This window comes from Cyprinus carpio, chromosome B3 (genome assembly GCF_018340385.1).
Source record: "Cyprinus carpio isolate SPL01 chromosome B3, ASM1834038v1, whole genome shotgun sequence".
NCBI lineage: Eukaryota > Metazoa > Chordata > Actinopteri > Cypriniformes > Cyprinidae > Cyprinus > Cyprinus carpio.
In genome coordinates, this window is record NC_056599.1 from 30,686,366 (window position 1) to 30,707,258 (window position 20,893).

A 20,893-nucleotide genomic window follows, 5' to 3' on the forward strand; every position below is an offset into this window, starting at 1 on the left:
GAGTATTGTATAATGTAATGTATTTTTGCTTTTCTCTTCAAGAGACGCAGTAAGTCATCCACACTGAGAGTTACGTATAATGTAATGTATTTTTGCTTTTCTCTTCAAGAGTCGCTGTGGCCGCTCTGCACACAACGCTGCAGAAAGATTCGTGAGCGCTCTGACGTAGATCGAATGCTTATCTTGTATTTAATGCGGCCGCAAAGCAAACAAACTTGTTGGTCTTGTGCAGACTAACCACAATTAGGGTAAACGTTATAAGTTAACCTCATTAATATTGTTGTGGACGAAGTGTTAAGATCCTTTACTTAATAATGTATAAAGCATCTCTCTAAAAAAATACTTTGATGCAATTAAAAGTCCTGCATTGAAAATGTTACTTAAGTAAATATAATCGTATAAACATTACTTAATGTAAGTATAATCAAGGAAATTTGTTTAAAAGTAAACTGGGACTACTGTACTATTATTTATGATATCATTAGATTATTATTCTTATATCGTTACTGCACATCAGCAACTCACCAGAATAATTAACAATTTCAGACACCTTGGTCCACGTATCATTTTTAATTTATTTATTTTTTTATGTCCCTGTACGCAAACAGGGACACATCATAGATTACTGCAAACCCGCCACAGCAATAATCACCTTTATTTTGAGAACTAATGTGTTCGGAGCTGCGTTCTCTGGAATCCTCTAAAGCGGTGGACTTCTACGTTCTTATTGATTGCCGCTGAACCGCGCCATAGCTCATTACCATAAAGTTGCCCTGATTTCAACTCTCCTTGACGCTCTCAACAGCCAAGTCACGCCGCGCCGCTCCTCGCCGCTGAGTTGACGTGGTTTCGATCCGCTCTCATTGAAAATGAATGACTTCCGGCCACTTTGACGCTCTCGAAGCTGGCGGTGTGAACGCACCTTTTCTCTTCAAGAGACGCAGTAAGTCATCCACACTGATTAATTAACACTGGCTGTCAGGAGACTTGGGTTCAGATAGAGTTAGTCACCATGACAGGGTCTATATCTTTAACCACAAATGCTCATCTTGCACTAGCTCTATGTGTGTCCACAACTTCACGCATTATGTAATCACGTTAAAAAAGTCACGTGCGGTTAGTTCTTCATCTGTGTACTTCGGTTCAAAAAGGTAGGGTAGGTTAAACTCCATTTCATTTTCTCCCCCAAATTCAAACTTATCTGACATTGTTACCTTACCTTTATCTTGTTTTGTAAAGGGCGTTTGACTTTCTTTGCATGTTCACATTCTAAACACTTGGTCTTAGAAATGTTGGTTTCACATGGACTTGAAAAAATTTACATAGAAATGATAATATATTCATGATAATACAATTAGAAATAACAAATAATAAAAACAATGAATCAAAATAATCCTAAAACATTTTAAAATATTTTTAAGCTAAAAAGTTAATTATTCAAAAATACTGTAAAATTTTTGGGGAGTCACATTACGTGACATTTCAAACCTGAAATATCCTTGCCGTCATAAAAAAGGCCTAATTATCTGATATTATCTGAATATGATGTCATGGGGTCAAAAATTTAGCATGTGCGGTCTCATTTAATTACTTCAAGTCCTCAAAAATAAAATTGACCAAGTCAATAAATAAGTAACAAAAGCAATTGTTCAGAATGCACATCTGTATTGTGTATATCAGAATACACAACTATATGAATGGCTATCAATGAAGAAAGAAGCTTTGTGGGTCCAGACGGTGCAGTTATGACATCTACCAGCAGGCGCTAACTGGGCCGTGCTACTCTAACACGCCAAACAATGTCAGACAGATGGAGTGTTTGGGAGACAATCATTATTTCAGAGTTTCATTTGGTACAGCTAGTGGAAATTACACACCTTTGGGAAAACAGTCCAGAGCTTAAGTCATCTTCTTCAGTAAAGATTTCCCCCCCCCTATAGCTCTGAGCACCACTAACCGTGCAGCTAAAGCAGCAGTTTATACAGATACAGTCATGCATCATGTTCTCCGTCAGAGAGACCGCAGCAGCATATGGGTGTATCACTCTGGGTACATTTATAATAGTCGAGAACTACAACACTAAGCCGGAAAAAGAGTGCCATTCTATATAAAGAAGCACAGTTTGCCCACGAGTCTTGTGCACATCTGCTGAATATCTGGTGGTAACAGCTTCCTGTTTAGGGTCATCTTTGATCTAAATATTTTTTCTTTCTTTCTAAAGCTCATGTTATATGCACTGACGGCAGAGTAGCAAAATACAGGAAGCCACTCTTTCCATTTGACGCTACCAAGTGAGTGCTGACAAGTGACAAGCGAACGAGTTGCTTGAATTATTCATTCAACAGATTTGTTCAAAAACACAAGACTCATTTGGGAATAAAACAAGAACTGTCATTGAAACATTCACTCAACCCAATCATTCAGCAGATTTGTTCAAAAATATTGAAAGATTCTGTGCTTATATGCTGTAAAATCACAGCCATCTTTCTCATATATTACTTAAATACGATTATTAATGTAATATCATGTGCTAAATTCATTAATTCCCAGATTTTGTCATTAATTTGATTTTTTACATTTTATTACATAATAGATTTGAAAAAAGTTTCAGATCACAGCCCAAGTTTAGAAATATATTTATGACAGTCATGTTGAAATCTGACTAGATTTTTCCTTCCACCATCGTTGCTTAATACAGATAACGAAGTTAATCATTCATTCCAAACCAAATTCTGATTGATGACATAAACAAGGCAGAGTTTTACAGATAAATGATTAAAAACCCTCGCCTCAATTCTTTTTCTGATTCAATCTCTTCCCATGCTCTAGCGCAGTGGGAAATCATAATTAGATCAAAAACTGCTGATGGAAGAAATGTACGACAGTAGCTGAGTAACGCAGTGATCACTGTCCATCTGTCTCTCCGCTGGTGCCGCTGTCAACTTCTTTCTTCTTGGAAAAACTACAGAAAAATGTGCACATCATAGTTGGGTAGAGGAGGGCATAATGCAGCAAAATTGCAGACATTGACTTTTTTTCCTCAGCTTCTCTTTTCGGTTCATTTTTGTTCAGTCATTTTCAACTTTCTCACACCCCATCCTACAGAGCTTGTCTTTTACAACCACTCACTTCCTCTTATTTCATCTACTCACCCTGTACATTATATTCTCTCATTCCTTTCATTTCAAAGAATAGTTCACCCCAAAAATGAAAATGTTTTCAATTATTCTTTTCTTTTCTGGAACAGAACATTTTATGCAGGTCTTTTTGATAAACAGACAGTTCATAGTGACTCTTAAAAAAAGAATATTAAAGTCTATATATTTATAGAAAGTTTATATAATTTTGACCATAACAGAGTCTGTTAATGAACTATAAATAAATAGCTCAAAAGAACATCCGCAAAAAAGATGATCTGGTTATTAAACTGAACTTTCTGACTCAATGATTTAGTCACAGCGGTTAACAGCCCACTGACATGAGTTGAATATGAGTCTGTTTCACACACATGCGCAGCATCCCAAATCACATACTGTTCTATGACCTTTCCTAGCATAAATAGTGCGAGTTAGTGTGTTACCACTAAAAATTCCAGACTGAAAAAGTGCACTTTTAACCAAAAAAACGAAGTGTGTAATGTTGGCCACTTCATGCACTCACCTGTCACAGCTTTAATTAGACTCCATTTATGAATGACAAAAATAACCTTATATAATTCATACACTACATGGTTGAGTACATAGTGCATATGTACATAGTGTATAAGTGCATAGAATGGTGCGTCATTTGGGAATATAGCAGATGAGTCATATTGACTTTGTTTATGGTGCTTCTGTTGCCATTTTTGGAATGACAGGGAAATGGATACAAGACGAATAAAGCATCATCTATTTCATTTCTTAAAACACCAAATACAATTCTGAGATTTCACAACATGAATAAAGTTTGATGTTATCTTCATCTGCTAAAAAAAACTGGCCCAAATCTGCTTAAAGTGGTCAAGGTGATTTCTGATTTTTTGCTGGTCCAAGGTCACTAGCTTCAGCTTGAAACCCAGCCATCTAGACCACCTAGAAACCAGGTAAAATCAGCTACCGTCAGGATTTTCCAGCACAGCTAGATTTAATGTACCACATCACCATTTTATTTTTCTCTCACACCTCCGTCTCCTCTCTGGGTCACTCCTCCCTTCCGCAGATCGCTGCATCTCTTATCTAAAAATACTCCCTCTATCCCAGTGCTTGAAGTGAACAGCAGGTCGGAGCACCCTCACTGTAAATGCCATCGGCCTGCTCACATGTCTCTGTCTCCGTGGCAACAGCCCGGCTTGGCGATTGTGATTATGACATCGTTGTGCCACGCCCCCCCAACCCCCACCCTCCACCCTCCTTTCTCATTCTCTCCCTCCCCCTCCTCTCTCTTTATTCCTGCCTTCCTCTTGACGGCTGTGCAATGCAAACGTATATAATAATGAAATCATGATTCCTGCATCACTCTATATGTAATTTCTGACTAAAAATGAATCAGATAAAATGCTATAAATTTGAATTCTGGGATCTGGGAGGTTTGGTCATTCACGTCTTCGAGGCCAATTCAAACAGTGCAATGCCAAGTGGCATCTGTGGGTCGTCTGTCATTGGCTTGGAGTCTGTTCCATCTTTCTGTCTGTTTTTGGTGTCTCCCTTTCTGTACCTCTCTCTCAGATGGAATGTTGGACGGGACGACAGAAATTCACAGGCCAGATGTGTTTCTGAAGCACACATGCAACCTCTGCGAACTCCTTCCACAGAGCGGAAGAGAATTCATAGTCTTTGTAGACCTCAGTCAGAGTTCATGCCACATTTATTGTGATGCAAATGAAAAAAAGCATGCGGCCACATGCTGAACACACCGAAAGGTTTGGGAAGTGATAAACTGAAATGAATAGAAAAAGTGAATATTTACTAAAAAATAGGGTCCAGGAACCTCCAGGGTTCTAGGGAGTCCAAAACTCCCCCCAAATAAATACTAATAAAAATAAATACTAATAAAATAAAAAAACAAAGAATTTTCTGAAAACAAAATTCAACATGTTTCAAAAAAAAAAAAAAAAAAAAAAAAAATCTGGAATTTTTAAAGCATGTCTTAAATTAGCTGTGGCCTAAGACCTACCGAAACCTGATGCTACATCTGTCCTTCACAGACTCATTTTCATTTGTGTCAAATGGTGTCAAGCCTGACCAAGGTTCATATTACCACCTTTCGAGTCTTGTGGCTCATTTCCTGTCATTTTTCTCACCTGCTTGAAGCGCCATATTTCAAAGCTCTGCCATACTAACAGAACAAGCATGTGACACTAAAGACAATCAATTACACGAGGTGACAGATGCTGCTGATATGAGCTTTAAACTGGACATGCATTCGCAGAGTGTGCATGTGGAATGCAGCTGGTCTGAATGTGTGTTTTTGGCTCACACACTCTAAACTCTCACTGGTATGCAGGGAGACAGTGCAGTGTGTTAGCATTACAGCACCCCGCTCCCTCCCTCACACACCGACACACACACACAAACAAACCTTCGCTTCTCTGCATGCCACAAACCTAAAGCTGCGTACAGGAAGATGTGGAGGGTCCTAGAATGTGAGCAGGCAAACACACACAAACACATGCATTTGAGGGACACCATCAGTACATACTGTGTGTGTGTTGATTTTGAGTAAAAGAAAGGAGGAGATTATAAGATAGAGCAGGGCTCGACCAACACGGGTTTTTCCAGGGCTGATACCAAAATATATAATAAAAATGTCATGTTTTTAATAATACACAAATGAGTCTTAATACTGTTAATTGTGTAATTTGTATAATTCTAAAATATATTTTATCATAACAATTTGACAATTTAAATATTTATCATCTACGATTTAAAATTAAGCATAATTTAAAACAAAACATATAAACGTATAAACATATATGTCTGCTTTTATGATTTTCATGATAAATTAATAATAAAAATTAGTCTATATATATATATATATATATATATATATATATATATATATATATATATATATATATATATATAACATCAGTTTTGGAAGTATCAATATTTCAGGATCAATCTTCCCATTTCTACCAATGAGCTGCCGACTGTAAAGTCTGCTTTCACTAAAAGGGGTGTATTTCTCTTCTATGAGTGCGTTTTTTGGTAATTTGTAACAGACCTAATTTACACAAAAGGAACTGAAAAGAAAAACTGGAGGCGAAACAATTTTCTCTTAGAAAATGCTAAATTTCACAAATAATTACTAAGAAATGGCAAGTAACACATTGAATTAATGCAGAAAGACTGAAACAGCATTTCTGTGTGACGTACTTCAATAATCTGTTTTATTTGCAACTTCACCCTTTTTAAAGGGACAGTCCACTTAGACAAATTTTAAGTGACAATGGCGGCCGAACGGATCACCCCTCATCCAAACCCTAAACCTGGGTTTTACTAGAACAGATCTCCAATTCAACCCCACTGCAACAAATGCAGAAAACCTAAAATGCAACTCTAAACAGAAACACAAGAGTGTTTGTATGCACTTCCACTAGTTTATTTCTTGCTCTTCTCCGAGCAAGCATCTGTGCTAACGCCTTTCTCTCCGAGCCACGGTGAAAACCATCCTCTCTAGGCACAGTTTTGACACTCCTCGCCTGGTTGCCATAGAGATTGTCTTTACATGCAGACTGATAAACACTCCACAGACACAAACACACTCACAAACACTAACACAAGGTGACACACATGAGAAACCCCCGGGCGTCCTGAAAGGTTGTGACAAATATTCTTAGCAAACAGTGTTTGCCCAATAATTACAGCCCTGAAAAATCACACGTGATTCAGCTGCAGGGTGGTCTACAGTATCCCCCACAGAGAGAGAGAGAGAGAGAGAGAGAGAGAGAGAGAGAGAGAGAGAGAGAGAGAGAGAGAGACTGCAGGCTTGCTTCATTTCCCTTCCAACTTAATATTCATCTAATGCAGATTAACTCATCTGCATATAACAAAGCCAATGGTGTCCTTCTCTTGTACACAGTTTATTAGTATTTATTCCTTTGTTGAATGTCCGATTTATGCAAACATGTCCTGAACATCTATGAAATGCAGACTTATGAAACAGACATGTGCTGAGGTTTGAATATTTGAGTCCTTGTCATTTAATGTTGGAATAGCACTATGACATTCAGTATGATGCCCCTGACCATGACAACAAGGGATGATCATGAACAAAAACTGAACTGAACACTAGTATATACAGCTTACTGCAAAGTATATCATGCTAAATGCTTACAGTTTTTAATGAACAGCCTTTGAAAGAGAACGCAGTATGCAAAATCTTCAAATAGTAGTATGTTACACTGGTAAATGACTTGATGTTGCATGTTTAATTTAGCAGGTATCATTTTCGGAATAAATAGAATAATTTTGTATTTTAATAATAATAATAATTATTGTGGTTGTTGTTATTATTCATGTTATTATTATAAGTATGTAAAAATGTTGGCTGCCTGAACAAATCATGCCTTAAGAAAAAGATGTTACTTTGGATCATTTGGCAAATGTTTTTAATAAAACTATTAAAAATATTTTTTGATAATCAAAATAAAGCTGTTGTAAATTAAAAATAATAATACATACTATACTAATAATAATAATAATAATAATAATAATAATAATTAATACAATTTTTTGCATATTGCAAATTTTCACAGCTGTAGAGTGTAAACATTTTTTAATTGAAGTTGTAAATTGTGTTCCAATAAAATATATATATTAGTAATATAATAATAGTAATATAGTTTATAAGAAAATACTTTTTCAGTCTTTCTACTAACACAATTCAGTATTATTCGCAGTTTCTTTGTAATTATTTGTGAAATGTAATAGCAAAGAGCAAAAACCATTTAAATAATTTTTTTTCAGTGTAGTAGGTAATTGTCACGGAGTCACAGCCTACACCCTCTCCACACGCCACGCCTACTCGTTCACAATCACCAGAATTCTGAGCACCTGTCCATCATCACCAGGCTCTCATATAAGGACTATCACTTCCCCTCACTCCTCGTCTGATCTAGCATTGACCCACATGTACTTACCTGAACCCTCGCTACTATTGTTGTCCCCCTGGATACCCGTTGTTCCTTCCTCATCAGTTCCTCTGTGCCGCCTTCCGATTCTGTCATCTACTTCCATCACAACCAGAGCTAAGTTCCAACCTTCTTCGTGTCAAGACTATTCCTGTTACTTCACCTGTGTCTGAAACCTCTGTCACAATAAATACTGCTACACGTTCACCTACCTCTGTGTTCCCGTCTTGTGTCTGACAGTAATAATAACAATAATAATATGGGTATACAGAAATGTACAGTACACATAATATACTGCAAAATATGGTAGCATATGTAAGCGTTAGTTCTGGCATGTCACGTTAGTCAAACTAATTACTAGGGCTAGGAAAATAAATCGATGCATCACGAATCGAGAAATGATTCAGCATCAATTCTGAGATTTTCCGAATGCATTGTGATTGTTTCTTGAATCGATTCTGAGCATAGTTTTGAACATCAGATGGCACTCCATGCTTTAGAAACAACCGTACTCTGCTCGTCTCCAAATCCTTACACACACCTGAACCTAAAATAATCATTCATAAGATTCGAAAGGTTGAAGTGAATTACAAGGGTGTTCACAGTGGGCCTTGTTTACATTAATCTCGCATCATAAAAGCATTCTGAGCCGGGGTGAAATTAAATGATATGGCGAATGCACTAGCGCTCTTTAGCCCTCTTCTTCATGAGCATTTGAGTGTGCGGATAAAAACTAGATTAGAGCGCCATATGCTGTTAAAATCTATGCTCAGAATCGATTCCAGAGGAATCGCGATGCATTCTGAAAATCTAAGAATCGATCCAAGAATCGATTCTGCATCGATTTATCGTCCCAGCCCTACTAATTACCCTCCTCCATCCCCAACTCCTCCTCTGTCAGTCAGGATTCAGCTTTCTGATTCTCCTTTGAATCAGACTAATTTTAAATGTGTACATTAAATTATTGAACTTTAACTATATCTGCAATACATTCATGTTGGACCATACCGCCAATCAAAACTATACGCTAATTGTCAGTCATCTTTGTCGATAGTGGTCCTGACAGAAATGTTATTCCAAAAATAACTCAAATCTGTGCCAACATCTAATCCATAGTCTGACTTTCTGTGTTTCCTTTAATAAACATATATCATTGTGTGGCGACTGAAACAGCTGTGGCTCTGGTGTGAACAGGGGAAGTTGATCCTAATCCAGTTTTTAAAGTCACTAAGAGTACATAATCAGGCAGCATGTCGTTTAAAAAAAAAACAAAAAAAAAAAAAACCCAAACAGCTTCCTGTCAGGTTAAGAGAGGCAAAGGTCAGGTTAAGAGAAGCAAAGACACACACATTCTATTCATAGTAAACAAGCACAAATCACTCATGGATGTGGAGCTTTTGCACCCAGTTATCTAATTTAAACATAAACAAATTAACAAGAGGCTGCTTCAGAGATCAGGATCTTCTTGCTTATAGAAAAACTTATCTTATGCAGAATAGCTTAACTTAAACTAAGCAAAGCAAAATGTAACTACAGTTCTGTCATGACAACTCTCGGAGGGACTGGCATGGTAATGTACATGACAATGTTAATGTATTTGGTCTATGCAGAATAGATCTGCTATGCTGCTGTAGCTGCTGCAGCAGAGCAAGTACCGAGACTTGCTACTGCTAATACAGTCACAACATGCAGCTGTGAGCATGTAAGAAATATTGCTGCTGCAAATATAACACATGAAATAACCCCCATATAGCATACATGAATCACCTCGTAGCAGATCTATACAGGTGGAGCTGGGGAAGGTGGAGGATTTTTGAAGCAAGCTGCACTGCTACGGCAAGTTCTAGCTTTATATTTGAATGTTGAACAGCGAGCTCATTGGCTACCGATACAGGAGAGAACCAATCAGCTGTGCCATGTGATAATGATGTCATTCCGTCAGATTGAGTTAGACCTATCGGACTGCTCTATCAGAGTTTCATGCCAGAACTCTGTATTTGTCAAATTATGTAATATGCAGCACTACAACACTACTGTTCAAATGTTTGGGGTTAATAAGATTTATTTATTTATTTTCGATAGTTTCCTAGATAAGGCTGCATTTATTTAATCAAAAATTCAGTAAAAAACATTCATATTGTGAAAGTTTATGAAAATTTAAAATAAAATTCTATCTGAATACATTTTTAAATACAATTTATTTCTGATGGCAGCAGTCATTACTCCAGTCTTCAGTGTCACAGGATCCTTCAGAAATCATTCTAATATACTGATTTGATGCTCCAGAAACGTATTATTATCAATGTTGAAGACAGATGCGACCATACCGCCAATCAAAACTGTACACTAATTGTCAGTCATCTTTGTCGATAGTGGTCCTGACAGAAATGCTATTCCAAAAATAACTCAAATCTGTGCCAACAACTAATCCATAGTCTGACTTTTTGTGTTTCCTTTAATAAACATATATCATTGGGTGGCGACTGAAACAGCTGTGGCTCTGGTGTGAACAGGGGAAGTTGATTCTAATCCAGTTTAAAAGTCACTAAGAGTACATAATCAGGCAGCACGTTGTTTAAAAAAAAAAAAAAAATACCCAAACCGCTTCCTCAATCAAATGGCTTGAGAAGAATAATATTCTGCCATCTAGACAATTTAAATTCACTCCTTTATCTGAACCAATTTTTTCAAACCACAATCCTTCCACCATATTAAACAACAACAAAAACTACTGTCATTAAGGGTGCATTTGAAAATTACAGCTGGATGTAAGAGGGTCTGTGATAAAATTGAGATACAGTAAGCGACCTCTCACTCATTTTCACAAAAAAAAATTAATAAAAGCGACAAGCAAGGAAGTCAACTTTACTTTGACAACAGGAAGCTGGTGATTATGATCACAGCTTCATCAAACAGGGTAAGACACTACATAGTACTTTAAAATTGGCACTGCTTGCTGACAGGGGGAAAAACACTAACACATCAACTTTTAGTATTTAACACCCTTATAGAGTTCAACTTTCGTGTCAACTTAAATTTTTGTTCCTCCTTTCCAGTAACAGCTTACCCATATATTGAACAAAATTAAGATGAGGAAATAATGACAGAAGCTTAATTTTCCTAGACTAGTAGTAGGAGCAGTAACCTTTATTTAACCAAGTGAAAAACATAGCTCTCCAAGACCTAAAATGAAGCTAAATTGTGGCATTAAAATCTATCCATGGTTAAAACACCCAATTATCCTCTGCAGCATAAATGTCAAGCAAGTATCCACCAAAAAAACAAAACAAAACCAAAAACATCTAATCATCATTAAAATACAAACATCCATTAATCCATCTAGTAAAATAGCCCCAGAGCAAGTCTACAGCTTTCACCCTTCCTCATCTATGACAGAGTTGAGAGGTCACACACATTTATTTGAGGGAAAATGTGACAGTAGGCGCCTCCGCAGCAAATTTAATTACATTTTTCCATTTAGAAGTCATGTGTGAACAGGACTTGTTGTTGAAATGAATTTGGCTCGGGCAGTACAGGATGTCTGACTAATAGTCTTATATTGGTGCAAAGTGTGAAAAAAATCCATAGTTTTACATGGTGTCTATGCCAGATGCGGATGATGGGAATGGGATGCACCCTGACTAAAGACAATAAAAGTTATTCTAAACAGTGATTCTGACTATACTGGAAGCGGCAACTGCGAGAAGCAAGCAACAAATCTCAGACAGTAAACTGATGCCTTCTACTAATTATGACGTATTCACACAATGGAAAAATGATTTGCAATGGTTGCTTTGTTGCATCTTGTATAGACAGTCTTTGCAACGTAAAAAACCTTAAGACTAATAGAAAATTCTTTGTGTAAAACATGGAAAGCTGCTGCTTTTGTGGAAAACATGCCGCATCTTTACCTGTTGTTGTTTTTTTTCCCGGCAATTATACAGCAATTTAACAGTTTCCATGTGTGAAAGAGGCTGATAATGTAGGCTTTTTCATGGATGTGTTTGAAGGAAACCACTCACTCAGAAGCTGAGCTCTGCAGCACAGTCAGGTTAAGAGAAGCAAAGACACACACATTCTATTCATAGTAAACAAGCACAAAACACTCATGGATGTGGAGCTTTTGCACCCAGTTATCTAATTTAAACATAAACAAATTAACAAGAGGCTGCTTCAGAGATCAGGATCTTCCTGCTTATAGAAAAACTTATCTTATGCAGAATAGCTTAACTTAAACTAAGCAAAGCAAAATGTAACTACAGTTCTGTCATGACAACTCTCTGAGGGACTGGCATGGTAATGTACATGACAATGTTAATGTATTTGGTCTTGGCGGAATAGATCTGCTATGCTGCTGTAGCTGCTGCAGCAGAGCAAGTACAGAGACTTGCTACTGCTAATACAGTCACAACATGCAGCTGTGAGCATGTAAGAAATATTGCTGCTGCAAATATAACACATGAAATAACCCCCATATAGCATACATGAATCACCTCGTAGCAGATCTATACAGGTGGAGCTGGGGATGGTGGAGGGTTTCTGAAGCAAACTGCAACTGCTACAGTAAGCCCTAGTTATATATTTGAATGTTGAGCAGCGAGCTCATTGGCTACCGATACAGGAGAGAACCAATCAGCTGTGACATGTGATAATGATGTCATTCCGTCAGATTGAGTTAGACCTATCGGACTGCTCTATCAGAGTTTCATGCCAGAACTCTGTATTTGTCAAATTATGTAATATGCAGCACTACAACACTACTGTTCAAAAATTCAGTAAAAACATTCATATTGTGAAAGTTTATGAAAATTTAAAATAACAAAATTCTATCTGAATACATTTTTAAATACAATTTATGTCTGATGGCAGCAGTCATTACACCAGTCTTCAGTCATCACATTAGAGATTTTTTAAATGTTTTTTTTTTATGCAAGTCTTCTGCTCACTGCATTTATTTGATTAAAATATAGCAAAAACAGAAATATTGTAAAATATTATTAAAATTTTAAATACCTCAGAAATCAGTGTCACACAATCCTTCAGAAATCATTCTAATATGCTGATTTGCAGCTCAAGAGACATTTTTGATTATTACCAATGTTGAAAATAGTTTTTGCTGCTTAAAATTTTTATGGAAACAATACCATTCAAACATTTGTGGTAAGAAAAATAGAAATTAATACATTTGTGGTAAAAAAGAGAGAAATTAATACTTTTATTTATCAAGGGTGCATTACATTTATTAGAAGTAACAGTGAAGACATTTATAATGTTGGAAAAGATTTATATTTACTAAATTGTTTAATAAATTTAATAAATGCTGTTCATTGTTCTTTCTATTCATCAATGAATCTTGAAAAAGGTATCACCATTTCCACAAAAACAGTTTTCACCTGTTTTAAGAAAAAGAAATGTAAAATTATTTTAAAATAAAAATAAAAAAATCTGCAAATCGGCATATTAAAATAATTTCTGAAGGAACACGTGACACTGAAAACTGGAGTAATACTGAAAATTCAGCTTTTTATCACAGGAATAAATTACAATTTACAGTATATTAAATAGACAACAGTTCTTTTAATTTGTAATGATATTTTACAATATTGCTATTTTCTCTGTATTCTTGATTAAATAAATGCAGACTTAGTGATCAGAAGAGATTTTGTATTTGTTTGTTTTTCAAAAACATTGTAATGTTTCCAAAATTTTGACAGGTACTGTATAACATTGTTACCTAGTGCTTATATTGCTTAAATACCATTAACTGGATGCATTTGTGGCCCAAGATGCTGGGATAGGCTTCAGCCCCACGACCCTAGAGAGGATAAGTGGTTTGGAGATCGTCACGTCTTGTTACTTCTGAATTTTATTTGAATAATGAGTAAATGTCTTTACTGTCACTTTGAACAACTTAATATGTCCTTGCTAAAAAAAAAAAAAAAGTATTCATTTCTGTCAAAAAAAATTACTGACCTTAAACGTTTGACTCAAACTACTGTATCAGTGAAAACATGAAAAACATACAAGGTTTTTATAGATTATAGGCTGCATTCCTCTAATCTCACAAGACACGCTGCTAATCCTTTAGAATCGACCTGTTGGTTTAATCCCATCAAGTGGCTGTGACTCCTGAGGACAACTGACCTCTGCTTGACTCGCTGCTGTTTGCTTTGTGACAGAGGCATTATGGGTGAACTGACATGGAAGAAAAGCTAAAAGTACGTTTGTTTAAATGGAATAAACATCTTACATCAGACTAAAGTGTTTAAAAGTCAAACTTTTGCTTTATTTTGCTTTAAAAGCTTTCAAATGCATGTAAATGTACTTGGGTTACTAGTAGCGTAATGGGCTCTGATGATGTATAGACCTTAGGTTTTCAAAAACTTTTAGGCGATATTCCAATTTTGCGCATAAGTTAAATTCGCAACTTTGGATGGAAATGTAGCTAGTGTCAGTGAGTGTTACAAGTGTCATTTAAGGAAAATGATCAGGTTTACCAGATGAAGGAAAAACAATCACGGTCACAACGCATACCTTCAGGGCTTCCCGTCCAGGCCACAATGGCTGGTCCTGCTTCCACTAATAATACCACCTCAATATTGATCTATGGACTGACCAGCTGTTCCAGCATTTTCCAGCACAAACACACAAATGTGAGTAATTGTATAAGAGTCTCTCGACATCAGGACTTGCTATTCAGAGCGCTGGAATGCAGTCTCTCGGGACTGAATGACTAAAGCCTTTGTGATTAACTCTGCGACATGTTTTAATGGCTTGTGCATCAGTAACTCTAGCCAGTCTGTTTCGGGAACATTACAGAACACATCCAGACAAGATTTAAAGGGGACTATGTGCAAGTGGAAAAAGCTGGGCAAAGGCTGCTTTTAATGCAAAGGATGGTCACACCAAATGCTGATTTAATTTAGTTAATAGAAGTTAACTGATAAAGAAAATCTATTTATAACATTTTAGACAGTATCCTCATTTTACAGCAATCTCTGTGTGGAGCACTGCCTGTTATCAGACTCCTTGTGCAAAAACAATTTCACTGGATTATCACAATTAATGGCAAAATGAATGTTTACAGCAAAAGATAGAAAAAAACTGACTTAAAACTGTTTTTTAGCTGGTGAAAATACTAGTGTTCTAATAATTTTGGCCACCACTGTACATCTTTATTGTCACTTTTGGTCAATTTAATGCATCCTTGCCGAATAAAATATTCTGACCAGTGGCCATTCTTTTCTATATAATGAAAGTGGACAGGGACTATAAAGTATAAACGGACAACCCAGGATGTAACCAGGATGTTCAGCTGTTTGTGTTCCACAGAAGAAAGTCATACGTGTTTAGAACACGATGAGGGTGAGTAAATGATGACTATTTTTATTTGGTGAACTTCCCTTTAACTATTTACAGCAGTCAAAGCTGGGGACCAAATCTGCAGTGGTGCTGTCAAGATAGAAGATAGAATAAGAAAACAGAGATGGAAAAGCAGCTCTGGCTCTGTGCCTGTCTCCCTTCGCTGCAGTGTTCAGGGAAACCCATCCGAGGATCCATTATCAGAGCAAACAAGGTGGCAGAGAGTGAGGTGCTCAGCGTCTGATCAGTATTGTTGAAACATTTAGAGAAACATGAACAGTAGATTCAAGATCATACATAAATAATGTGGAAGCCGAACCCAGCCTTGCAACCACCAATTTGGAGCATTAATCGCAGTGTAATGAAAGAAAACAGTAGGGTAGAGACCTATGAAGTCAACAGGCAAGATATAGTGCTTCTTAAAGGGATAGTTCACTCAAAAATAAGTCATCATTTACTCACCCTCAACCCAAAATTTATATGAAAATGTAGCCATGTGCAGTAATATTGAAAACTGAGAAAGTGACGCATCGTGATATTGAGTTGATATACAACATGATAATCGTAATTTAATTGAATTGTGAAACCAGTGAAGATATTTAAGATGGCAGTACTGACATACAGAGATTCCAACTATAAACAAAAATCATATAACTGCAATTCTATTTAAGATGTAAAGTTTTAAAGATGTATTTGCACAGCTGAAGAATTAATTGGGGAAAAAATGTAGATCAAGAATCGTTTTGGAATCAGATCATGACTCCCAGAATCAGAATCAGATCGGATCGTGAAGTGCCTGAAGATTCCCACCCCTTATAGATGTACAGGATGCATGACAACAATGTGACGCATCGATGCATCGTTAATCGAATCGAATCGTGGGCCTCTGACTCGTAATCGAATCAAATTGTGAGATACCCATAGATTCCCACCCCTACAAATTATAGATGTATATTTCTTTAAGTGATATAATCTTAATATACAATCTACTTGGAGTAGCAAAACCATCTGTGAATAAAAAAAATTGGTATTGTTTTGTTTGTTCTTTAAACATGGCCAATACTCCATAAAATATGGCAAATATGCCCAAAAACAATGACAAAAAAAAAAAAAAAAACTATGATAAACTCCCAACCATAATGACAGCTGTGCTCCAGCTTATGCGGTGTATTGTACTTTAATGTCTAATAGAATAAATTTTTAACTCCTCCATTCTTCAATAACCTGAACTGCATTGTCAGTCTGCACTGAGGAGTTTCATGCATCAGAATGAAATGCCCAAGGATCTTGTTTAAAATAAATATCAAGAAATTTCTTATCAGCCAATACATCACAGTTTCTGCGTTGCTAAATCTGCTTTTGCAGCCTAGTTTCATGAAATGGTCTGGTTGGACTGGGGAGGAAGTTGAGTTCCAGTAGGTTTTTCTAGTACATCAAGCTCTTTTATGACCACTTTATGACCACCATTTCTGATTAGGGCTGCACAATTAATCAAAATTGCTCTGAAATCATGATGTTAAGAAATAAAATTAAGAATGAGCCAAATTGTGCAGCCATGCAAAGAAGCACAGCAAACATTGAGCTTTTTTAAATTGCATTTTACATCAGCAGAAAAATCACAACTAGATTTTTTTTCCCAAACTGCGCAGCCCGTTTCAAACTGCATGCGTGCCACCCAAACAACTGACAGTGATATGAATGGGAACGGCTTTCTCCAGGTATTATAGACCTGTTTGGACGGCACATGTCCAAGAGCCTAAAAGAGAGAATGTTAATGGAAAAAGGCTGAGTGAGATAATGTGAGATGAAGAAGTGGAGAACAGAGGCTTCACTGTGCCCCGTTTCTCTCTCTAGACGGCCAACGCTCGAAGAAGACTGCTATAGAGAAATGGCAGCGAAAAGAAAGAATGAAAGAAATAAATGAGTGCGCTGGGTATTCCAGCGTGACCCTGGCAACCTTTCTACAACAGACTCCCTGTGAGTTATCCAAGGACTGACGTTCTGCTCTCCCACACAGAGGGGAAAAAGATGCTCGCTGCCTTGGCAGGCATTTCTTACACAGGAACTAGAAAATGGCTAAAGGTGCATTATAGGCCAAGAAAGACAAAGACTTTGACTCACAAACAAGAACAAAAATTACTCCATCCCACACGCCTCAGTCAAAACGACATCAAACGAATGCTGCTTCTATCTAGTTAATGTCCTGATCGGCTAAAAACAGATACTGGTCCACGTTTCATGCACTTGTTTTGCTGCTCCATAACAAAGAGAGCTCAGAGAGGGACACATTCCAGGCAGAAAACATCTGGGATATGAGGAAATTACAGCTGAAATATGTGTCAAACAACGTAGTTTTGTTCCAGAGCTTCAGAGACTAAAGCACTCAAAAACAAACACAGATCATTGGATAAACACTACTGAGCGATTATTTTCATAGATTAAGCTTGCTTAGGTGACACATTTTCACATTAGCCAGGACAGTGACTGCAGCGCTGTGACTTAGTGGTTAAATTCGAACTGAAAACTCAAAGGTAAAAGGTTCAACAGCATCAATGTTATTTAGCAAATAAAAAAAATAACAAAACAACACTGTATAATAAGTGTACTAACAAGTCAAATTGGGTTAAAACATTGCTAAATGACTAGTTAAACTAGTGACTATGTTCACTGGAAATTACTTCACAGCAACCCGTTAACATGAAAGCTCGCTTTAACGTGATGAAATTGTCAGAGAAATAGGCTTTAGGTCTGTTACTTACTGTAATGATACTACTACAAAAAAATTATCATCAAAACATTATTTTTAAGAAACATTTTACTTATTTATTTCCGAAAACCAGTCAGTATCTGGTGTGACCACCATTTGCCTCACGCATTGAAACACATCTCCTTCACACAGAGTTGATCAGGTTGTTGACTGTGGACTGTTGAATGTTGGTCCACTCCTCTTCAATGGCTGTGTGAAGTTGCTGGATATTGGCAGGAACTGGAACACGCTGTCGTATATACGCCGAACCAGAGCATCCCAAACATGCTCAATGGGTGACATGTCTGGTGAGAATGCTGGCCATGCAAGAACTGGGATGTTTTCAGCTTCCAGGAGTTGTGTACAGATCTTTGCAACATGGGGCCGTGCATTATCATGCCCGTACCACAACCTCACCGCCACCATGGGCCACTCAATCCACAACGTTGACATCAGCAAACCGCTCACCCACATGACACCATACACGCTGTTTGACATCTGCCCTCTAAAGTGAAAACCGTTATTCACCTGTGAAGAGAACACCTCTCCAAAGTGCCAGACGCCATTGAATGTGAGCATTTGCCCACTCAAGTCGGTTATGACGACGAACTGCAGTCAGGTCGAGACCCCGATGAGGACGACGAGCATGCAGATGAGCTTCCTTGAGACGGTTTCTGAAAGTTTATGCAGAAATTCTTTGGTTATGCAAACCGATAGTTGCAGCAGCTGTCTGGGTGGCTGGTCTCAGATGATCTGGGAGGTGAAGATGCTGGATGTGGAGGTCCTGGGCTGGTGTGGTTACACATGGTCTGCGGTTGTGAGGCTGGTTGGATATACTGCCCAATTCTCTGAAATGCCTTTGGAGACGGCTTATGGTAGAGAAATGAACATTCAATTCACGGGCAACAGCTCTGGTGGACATTCCTGCAGTCAGCATGCCAATTGCACACTCCCTCAAAACTTGCGGCACCTGTGACATTGTGCTATGTGCACATTTTAGAGTGGCCTTTTATTGTGGCCAGCTTAAGGCACACCTGTGCAATAATCATGCTGTCTAATCAGCATCTTGATATGCCACACCTGTGAGGTGGATGGATTATCTCTGCAAAGGAGAAGTGCTGACTAACACAGATTTAGACAGATTTGTGAACAATACTTGAGAGAAATAGGTCTTTTGTGTACATAGAAAAAGTCTTAGATCTTTGAGATCAGCTCATGAAAAATGGGGGCAAAAAACAAAAGTGTTGCATTTATAATTTTGTTCAGTGTATAAATAAATATTTAAATTACAAAAAAAAAAATCTTGCTTGCATTTTCTCTTTTCTGCATTTCACTTCTGGTCTAGCTTGTGTGCAAATCTAGATTCAAACTAAAACTTAGAATCGTGCACAGCAAATATTGCTCTTATGATAAACAGCATGTGATGCACCTCATTTGTAAGTCACTCTGGATAAAATCTATCAGCTAAATAGCTAAATAAATAAATGTACGCTGTACAGTATTGGTTGTAACAATAAGAAAACAATAACGCTTGATGTCACTATAAAGTAGAAAGGCTTAGACTGAGAAGATATTTATATAATTATCCATTCAAAAACTTTTTACACAGTCCATCATTATAACTATTATGCAACCTGATACCGCTTTGGAAATACAATAGGCTATTCCATTATTTCTCATGTAATAAGGCAATTTCTCCAGATACTAATATACCTCTCATAAGGTACATTAGACAATCCCACAAGTCTAAATGGGAGAGGTTTTTAAGATGGCAAAGCTGATGCTGAATGCAGAACTGTATCATAAAAAGATAAGCATACCTAAATGGCTCGTAACATGTAAGGGGCAGCTGAATAATGACTTGGACCAAGAGATAATTTTAAAAGACATCTGACAAGACAGAAGCACCTCTGACCTCCATTTATCTATGCTGTCTCTCCTCAGGAGCAAAAACAATGATTACAGGCCACTGAGAAACACCAGAAATAATCAATGGAGGAAATGACAGCTTTTCCTTGATTTGACACCATTGTTCATTGCTGTGTTTATCTTAACGCCTTTACAAAAGTATTAGAAACTGGCTCAAATCTATCAACATGCTGAAAATATAAAATCCCCATGACAAAGTTGTTTTTGTCACATCCAACGAAGTGAACACTGGCTAACCTTTAGTTCTTTAATTAAAGTCAGACTTTATTATTGGCCATCATGTCATATTTGCCAGACTGCTGTTAAACAAACATATATAAGACAGAGCAGTTTAACTTCTTTACACCAGAAAGCTTGTAGCCTAAATATAAAGTCTGGGTTTGGCCTGGAGGCATTTAGACACATCAATATCATAATCCACCATCTAAACCTGAAATTCAAAAGCAATTATTTTTGGAATATTATGATCCAGTCTATAAAACGACAACAATGATATAAATGAGTTGCTTTGAAACAGTGGTTCATATCAGATGTCATATATACTCCCACCTTATTGATCCCATCTTCATATGAAAATGTAAAAGGCTCAAAATAGCTGACCCAGTCTGTTTAGCTAGCACTTTAACCCTGTTTTTTTTTTCTCAGGGATCAATGCAAACTGTTTAAAATGTCAGACAAAAAAGAAAGAAAGAAAAAGGTTAAAGAAATATACTTCCACTGAAAAAAAAAAAAAAAGTCTTGATGAT

At 37.0% G+C, this 20,893-nt stretch overlaps 1 protein-coding gene across 1 annotated transcript in view; it reads right to left on the reverse strand.

The window, feature by feature from the left end:
- ppp1r9ba (protein phosphatase 1, regulatory subunit 9Ba) overlaps window positions 1–20,893 on the reverse strand; it is a 44,329-nt gene that overhangs the window by 12,255 nt on the left and 11,181 nt on the right. The gene's annotated exons all lie outside the window — the stretch shown is intronic.